The 8,450-nt window shown below is 52.4% G+C and overlaps 1 protein-coding gene across 1 annotated transcript in view; it reads left to right on the top strand.

The window, feature by feature from the left end:
* The first annotated feature begins 430 nt into the window (after positions 1 to 430).
* SCNN1B (sodium channel epithelial 1 subunit beta) overlaps positions 431 to 8,450 on the top strand; it is a 56,039-nt gene continuing 48,019 nt past the window's right edge. Inside the window, exon 1 of the mRNA XM_036105235.2 lies at positions 431 to 550. The gene's annotated coding sequence lies outside the window, so the exon portion shown is untranslated. The remainder of the gene's footprint in view (positions 551 to 8,450) is intronic.

Genomic DNA, 8,450 nt, shown 5'->3' with positions numbered 1-8,450 from the left:
CACCCGCAGGAGCCTGTCCTTGCACCTTGCCCAGCGGGTAATCTGCCGGTGGGCTGGGGGTGCGGATTGCACGCGTGTGTGGCGTCTGGGTACACCGCGGGGTAGGACCGAGTGTTGGGAGGTGTGTGCCATGTGATGTGCACCGGGACTCGGGGAGGACAGTGGTCTGTCTGGTGGACACGCGGGGGACGGGGTCCACCTGCACCTATTGTGGCATGTGCGGGTGCCGTGGGGGTCCGGACGTGCGGAGCGAGAGCGCGGGGTGCGTGCGTCGGCGGTGGAGGGGCCGGGTGTTGTGGGTGCGTGGGTGTGGCACGTGGGTACGAGTGGGTGTGCGGGACGGGAGCTGGGCGGCCTGGGCCCTGGACGGCGCGGTGGCCCGCGGTCGGCGCCGCCAAGCTCCGCCCGCGGGCGCTCCCGGGCTTCCCGCCCCCTCGGCCTGCTCCCTCCCTGTCCCCGTGGCCGCGCGCGCTCCCAGCCCCGGCGCCACAGCCTCCCGGCCGCCGCCGCCACCGCCACCGCCGCCGTCTGGAGCCGCCACGGGAAACAGGTATGACAGCGACCCCGGACGAGCGCAGGGGCCGCCCTGCCGCGGCGCCTTCCTCCGCGCGCTCCGTCCGCCCCGCCTCAGTTTCCCTCGCAGGGGCGCCTAGGCGCTGGCGGCGGCGGCGCCGGGGGGACCCGGCCTCGGGGCGCACGGGGAGGACGGCGGGGTGACAAAAGCCCTGGGAGCGGGAGGCGGGGGGTGGGGGCGGGAACCCGGTGAGTCCCGGGAGCGTCGCGGCGGCCGAGAGGGCCGCGGTGTCCTGGGCGCGGAGGGGCGGGGTGAGCTGTCGTCTGGGAGGGTGACACCGGCGAAACCCGTGAGCGCCAACTCCCCGCCGGGTGTCGCCAAGCAAAATGGCCGGACTTCAGCCACACAGCATCCCGGGGCGGTGGGCCTCTGTGGTGCTCCCATTTCACAGACGGGGAAACTGAGGGGCAGAGGGCGGCGAAGCTTGCCTGCGTCCGGGTGACAATTACCGAGCCCAGAAGTCTGACCCCAGAGCCTGCGTCCTCGCCTCTCCTGGCAGCCCCCCCGGGGGACCCCGGGGTCCCGCCGGCTCTCTGCGTGGCCCCCTGCTGGGGAGGAGGCCAGATCCCAGCGCCCTGCTGCCCCCCAGAGGGGTTGTGGCCTGGGAATTCCTGTAGTCTTAACTTTTCCGTGGACGCCGGGCAGAGGACAGTTGGGAACAGTGGGTGGGTGTGGTGGCACGGAGCAGGCCCTTCCCACGGCAGCGTGGAGGGAGAAACTGAGGCATGGACAAGTTTAGGAAGGAAGCAGCAGAGCTTCTCCCACCCATGAGAGGCACCAGGGAGCCAGGTCAGGACAGCCTTTGTCCCTGCGGTTGTCCCTGGCAGCAGAGCCCTTCCAGAGTCCACTGGGGACTTGTGGAAATGCTCCCCTGAGGCCTAAGCATCCCTGTGGCCCCCACCTGGTGTTCACTGGTGACTCCACCTACCTACCCACTGGAATTGTGTGATTCCAGGAGGAACACAGGGATCCATCCACCCCCCCCCCTTTGGCTATAAACTTCCAACCCCTGCCCTCCCTGCTCCATGAAGGTAACCACCTTCATAACTTGGGGTGTTCCTTCTAGACCTTTCCTACACCTGTGCAGTCACATATATGCGTACCCACAGAAAATATATAAAATGCATAGTGATGTTGTGGGCAGATATTTAACAGAAATGATATAATCTATCCATATTCTGCAACTTGCCCCCCCCCATCATTTCTTTGCGAGTTATCCATATTGTGCATATAAATCTAACTTGGTCATAAAAATTTGGGGGCTTTTAAAAAAAAGATTTATTTATTTTAGAGAGAAAGAGAGTGGGGGATGGGGGGAGAGTTAGAGGGAGAAACTGTAGCAGACTCAGTGCTAAGCTGCAGCCCAGAAATGGGGGCCTGATCCCACCCCCAGCCAAAAGCAAGAGCCTGATGCTTAACCAACTCTACTACCCATGTGCCCCCCAGGGGCTGTTTTTTATTTCAGCTTTTTCTGTAAATTGACATCTCTGGGTTAAGTAAGATTTTTATGCTTTGTCCTAAACTAACTTCACAGGATCTGAATTTGTGGGACAACATCCTCTCTTCTCCATTGCACACATGCACGAATGCACACGTGCACAAGGTACACACCCATGCACATGCGTACACATCATGTACGTGTATGCACATGTATACATGTTTTCACACAGGTCTACACATGCACACACGCCCATGTTCGCACGTGTGTGCAATACACGCACAAGCACACACACATGCACAGGTGCACATATGCACACTTCTGTCTGTGGGCAAGGACAAACACGACACCCCCTCTAGCTGCCGTCTCTGCTGAGCCCAAAGGCCTGGGTCTGAGCCACGCCACAAGCTCTGCCTGTCCAGGCTCCGGTGGGCAGAGTTTCCGAAAGGGACAGCGTCCAGGGATCCTCTCTGGATGCCCCCAGTGCCACCCTCACCTTCCAATAGGAGCCAGGGTAATTAGGAAAGGTGGCTGGCAGATGGGAGTGTCCTAGGTGTCCCACACACTTGTGTCCCACACACTTTCCAGGTCTAGTCTGGGGGATGAGAGTGTGCATGTGCACTTTGGTGGAATGCCTGAAAACAGCCAGCTGGGGAGAAGCTGGAATCAGGTGGTGCTGGCCTTACCGTCCCAGGTCCACTGCTTCCTAGCTGGGGCAGTTCCCTTCCCCTGTGTGAGCCACAGCTTCCTCATCCGCATCACGGGGATGAGGACAGTGGCAGCCTCCCAAAACGGTGGAGTGCATCAATGGGATGCTGAAACAAAACACTCACTCAGAGCATCGTCAGCCCTCGGTAAGCAGGAAGTCTCGTCCCAGACAGGGGAGACCCAGAGATGGTCCCTGGGCAGAGGTGATGCTCTGAGTCACCACTGGGTCCGTCATTTCTTGTGCACACCCCAAGTCCAGGCTGGAGAATCCTGAGTGCTGAGTGGGCTGGAGGATGAGATTCCTGGTTGTTGAGCGCCAAGCTCAGCTCAGAGGCATCCAGAAACATCAGGGCATCTGCAACAGGTGAGCTGTGCTCCTGGCCCTGAGCCAGGGTGCAGCCATGAAGTGAGCCAAGGTCCCCTTGAGATACGAGAGACAGCAGAATTTGCAAAGGAGGCCCGTGGGCAGCTTTTGTGAGGCCCATCCTCCTTTTTACATTTTAGATTACTCTCAAATTTTAAAAAGTGGGAAATATCACATAAAACTCTGTATCTCTGGATCCTCTTGAGAAATCAGAAAAGTGGACAACTCTGGGCCCAACATTCGGCTGCCCCCTTCGATGGGACGGGCACCTTCCCCACAGTCCCCACCTGGCCCACTCCTCGTTCGTAAAGAACAGCATACCCCAAAACTTGGTAACCTAGACTCCCAGCCAGCTTCTATATCAGCTCTGCCACAGATTAGTGGTGTGGTCTCTGGCAAATTATTTAGCATTTTTGTGACGGCATTTCCTCCAAAGGAAAACGGGGATACTAAGTAGCACTTGCCTTAGAAGGTTATTTTAGGCATTAAATGAGTCAACAACCTAAACCTCTTAAAACTGTGTGGTGTGTGGTCCACACTAAGTGTTGATGATGATAATGGTGATGTTAGCCGCCGGGTCCCCATGCTAGCGTAATTTGTACTCCACAGTGTACTTGATATAAATAAATGCCGTGGAAACACAAGTGAGGGAGGGAGAAAGAAAGGAAAGGAATACTTTGAGACCCTTTTTCAAATAAGATGCTGCCATCCTAGATATTTTTTCTTCCCGAAGTAGGAAGAGGACAGCTTTTCAAGGAAAGTTACAAAGAGGAGGGGATTCTAAGGTGGGTTTTGAAGGATAGATAGGAGTTTCTCTGGAGCCATAGTGTGGAAAAGGCATTGCCGTACAGAGGAGACAGAAAAGGACCTTGAGATCACGATGGGGCTTATGGCAGGAAAGGGGATGAACATTTTTTGCATACCTACTATGTGCAGGTGCTCTTATAATCGCTGCCCCTGGGGGGCGGGGGGGGGGGCTCACAATGCCCCTGGGAATCAGGTCTGTGATCCCCATTTAGCGATGAGTCAGAGGTTCAGGGAGGGTGAGCACTTGCCCAAGAGCTTGCACAGTGGGTCAATGGCAGAGATGGGGTCAGACCCCAGATCTGTCTGATTCTAAAGCCTGTGCACCCTCTCTGAGCCTGGTTTCTCCTTGTAAAGTGGAGATAGTCCTACCAAAACCTACTGCACAGGTTTTTTGTGAGGATCAGATGAGAAAATTAATGCACAGACCTCAGCACGCGACCTGGCAGAGAGCAGTTTCTCTGTTATTTTTGTTGGAACAAAGCCTGTGTTTCTCCAGGCCTCTCAGCCTCCCTCATACCAGATGGGGGAGCCCAGGGAGTGAATGAATGACTTGGGCCAGCGGGTCTCAAAGTGTGGTCCGTGGACCAGAAACTTCGGCATCAGCCTCAGCTGGAGCTGGTTAGAGGTGCAGATTCTCAGACACACCCTAGACCTACTGAATCAGAGACTGGTGCTGGGGCCCTGTGTTTTTACAGGCCCTGCCAGTGGTTCTATGTGTGCTGAAAATTTTCAGGATCGCTGGCCTAGAGAAAAACTTCAAATGAGACCCCCTTCAACCAGCTGCATCCAACTCCCGCTAGACGGTGAGAATTTTCTCCGCAGGAAATGCCAAAGCTGGAGGATGTGTCCTACGACAGAAATACGTCCCCCTCCATGCTGGACAGTTCCTGAGGGGCCTAGTGGAGTTCTGGCGTTTTTATTCTTTGGAACTTGCTCTCCTTTCTAGTCTTGCAGCCTCTAGTCTGCCCACCTTGAGGGTCTGGGGCAAGATTTGACTTTCAGAGGAGCTGAAAGCGAGGGATGCCCCAGGCAGCTGAGGACCTACCCCCTCCCCATAAAAAACCTGTTATTAGAGACCCTTTTGTGCCTGGGGGCCTTGGTGGGCCGTCCCTTCCACCTGAGCCCCCATGAGAAAATACGTCCAGGCAAGAGTTCTGAGCAGTGGGGAATGATCCCAAGACTCTGCAGAAAGAACCATTAAGGAGGTCCCAGGTCAAGTGACAAGGTGAGTCCAGGCTGGGGACAGTAACATACTGCAGAGGACCTCCAGTAGAGAAGTAGGCCTCCTCCATGTGTCCTCTTTGAAGCGCTGATCAAGAGTGGGAGGTAGTACTGGGACGCCTGGGTGGCTCAGTCGGTTAAGCGTCTGCCTTCGGCTCAGGTCATGATCTCAGGATCATGGGATTGAGCCCTGCATCGGGCTCCCTGCTCAGTGGGGAGCCTGCTTCTCCCTTTCCCTTTGCCTCTCCCCCCACTTGTCCTCCCTCTCTCTTGCTCTCAAATAAATATAATCTTAAAGGAAAAAAGAGTATGAGGCAGTATACCATAGTGGGTGAAAGCATGGCCTTGCCTTAAAGATCCAAGTTGCTAGGTCTGCCTACTTAAAAATAATATTTCCTGTATGACCCAAACCAAAAGCCCCCATAAGCCTGCATATCAAACCAGTAAAAAAATATCTGTCACTTCTGTGGCAAAGAGTTAATTTCATGGACAAAGAGCTCTTGCAAATCAAACACCAAGCACCCCGTCCAAAAAAGAAAAGAGTAAAGGATATGATTTGGCTGTTCACATAAAAAGAAGTACATAAAAAGAAGCATAAATTCAAACAGACGAAAAGATGCTCAACCACTCTTCAAAAAAATTGCACAGCCAAACCACCCTGATTCTGTTTTCTACCTGCCAGATCCCTGGGTAACACTCTGTGTTGGAAATGCGGGTGGGGGTAACCAGCACGTTCCTACTCTGCCGGTGGGGGGCACAAATTGGGGCACCCATTGGGGGGGTGCGAGGGGGTTAGGAAAACTGTCAATATTTAAGAGGCCCATACCCCAGGGCTCTGCAATTTCATCTGCAGGAATTTACCAGGTGGATATCTGCATTGGGCACAGCATGTTAGAACAAAGATAGTGAGCGTTGTGCATAAGAGCAAACAATTGCAAAGTAAACACCCATCAGAAAGGAGCAAAGTACGGTACCTGTGGGAACAGCCACACAAGAGAATATGATGTAGCCATTCAGAAGAAAGCAGTAGCTCTTTATGAATGGATGTGGAACCGTCTCCCAGATATATTGTTAAAAGAAAAATGCAGGGTATGGAACAGTATATAGTATTCTACCATCTGTATGCATAGAGCCCCTTTACAAAAGGACAACATAAGCATATATATGTAGATATTTGCATATGCACATTAAACCCTGAGGGACACTCGGGAAGCCTGTGATAGTGGTTGACTCTGGGGAGGGAAGCAAGATGTATCTTTTCATTGGATACATTTGATACTCTTTAGAAGTCTTCCCCCTATACGTGCGTTATATTAGAGTGATAAACTCCAGCCACACACGTCTTCTTCCTCCTTATTTAAAACAAGCATAACATTAGAGATAGGGTGAACTCCCTTTTTGATCGCTCCCCAAATTATATATGTTTCCAAATAAAAATGAATTACTGTTTTTAAAAGTAGGGCCCTTGATGACAAAAGAGCAAGTATTGTATGATTGCACTTACAGGAGATTCTTAGAATAGGCAAATTCATGGAGACAGACTACAATAGAGGTTACTAGCTGGAGGAGTAGGTGCTAGGGTTCAATGGGGACATAGTTTCATTCCATCTGGGATGGTGCAAAAGCTCTGGAGATGGACGGTGGTGACAAAAGCCTGACAGTGTCAACCTACTCAGTCAGAAGAGTGCGTGATTCTTGATCTTGGGGTCTTGAGTTCAAGCCCCACGTTGGGTGTATAGATTACTTAAAAACTTAAGAGAAAATGATTAAAATGGCAAATTTTATGTCGCATAGTTTGCCACAATAGAAAAATTTATAGATGACTCAAAAAAAAAAAAAAAAAGTCGGGGCTTTGACATCAGATTGCTTGGGTTCCAGTCCTTGGTGCCACCACTTCTGAGTTGTGAATACTTGGTCAAGTGTGTGTACTTCTCTGAGCCTAAGTTTTCCCACCTGCAAATGGGGCTGTCCAAGAGTCATGGTTCACAGGAATCCTGCAAGGATTAAATGACTTTGTCCATGCAAAGTGCTTGCTCTGCATCTCTGGGATTATCATAGGAGGTCAGGATGAGGAGAACAGGGAGGTTAGAATCAGCCACTGGACCAAATATCAAGACCAGCGGGTTCAGATGGGGACAGTGTCTAAGGAGTTTGTAAAAGGATCATCTATATTTTTATTTCGCTTTGTCTTTGCAAAGTTAAAAAATTCTGTGTTTCCATAATGTAAATTACAAAATATAAATGCAGAAGAAATCTTCCTAGCTGCAGTGATACACAAAAGTTGCAGTGATTCTTAACCTGGGCCTGCTAACCTCCAGAGGTCAGAATCCTGGCTCTGTGATTCTCCACTGTGTGACCTCAGACAAGTTACTTAACCTCTCTGTACTTCCGTTTTCTCTTCTGGAAACTGGAGATGATACTAAGTCTCACCTCAGTAGGGATATTATGAAGATGAAATGTGTCCAGTGCTTAGAACAGTGCCTGGAACACAGTAGGTCCTAAATAAACGTTTGTTAAATAAGTAAATTAACTTGAAGGAAGCCTGGAAGTGTTAGCACTTTTGTTTTTAAATGAGGAATTTCTTTTTCACACTAAGGAAATGGAGGCCTAGCCAAGATAGAGTCACGGGGCTGAGCTGAAGCTGAAGCGAACCTGGTGGGTTTGCTTGGAGGTGAGGGGTGCCCAGCAGATGGGGGGTGGGGCCGTAGGAGACAGAGGCTCAGAGAGGCTCAGGACTTTGCACAAGAGGCCACGTCACGATAACAGCAGAACTTGAATTCAGCCCCAACTCACTCCTCCTCCTCAGTGCCTCCCTGACATGGAGAGTCTTGAGGACTGTGGGGGCTGGGGAGTTGGGGGCCACTCGTACCCCTACAACCAACAGAGCCCCTTCCTTGCAAACTTCTGAAACAACCCAGTCAGCCTTGCTTCCTCCTGATGTGCCAGGGAGCTCATTCCCAAGCCCAGGTCTGGAAGGACGGCTAAGATCTGGCAAGACTGGTGCACCCTCCTGCACGAGCTGCTGGAGATCTGGCTCCATGGAAGACCTGACTCGGGCTGCAAGGCAACCTCCCCAGACCAGCTCCCCCGCCCTCTGCAGGCTGATTCCTGAAATTCCACTGTGGGTCTCTCATCTCTGAATCAGTTTAGAGTTTGTTGATTTTCCTGGTTGAAAGGCACCACCTCCCACCCCAGGAAGGATCACCTTTGTCCTTCCTCCGCCGTTTGTGCTGCAGTGAGGAGCTGGACGGGGGCTTTGTTGAGTTTGGTGAAAGAGACCACAAAGAACCTTTGGGGTCTGCAGCTGTGGACCTGAAGGCCGCCTTTGAAGGCTTTAG

This window comes from Halichoerus grypus, chromosome 6, assembly GCF_964656455.1.
Source record: "Halichoerus grypus chromosome 6, mHalGry1.hap1.1, whole genome shotgun sequence".
NCBI lineage: Eukaryota > Metazoa > Chordata > Mammalia > Carnivora > Phocidae > Halichoerus > Halichoerus grypus.
This window is presented reverse-complemented; position numbering and strand designations above follow the sequence as displayed.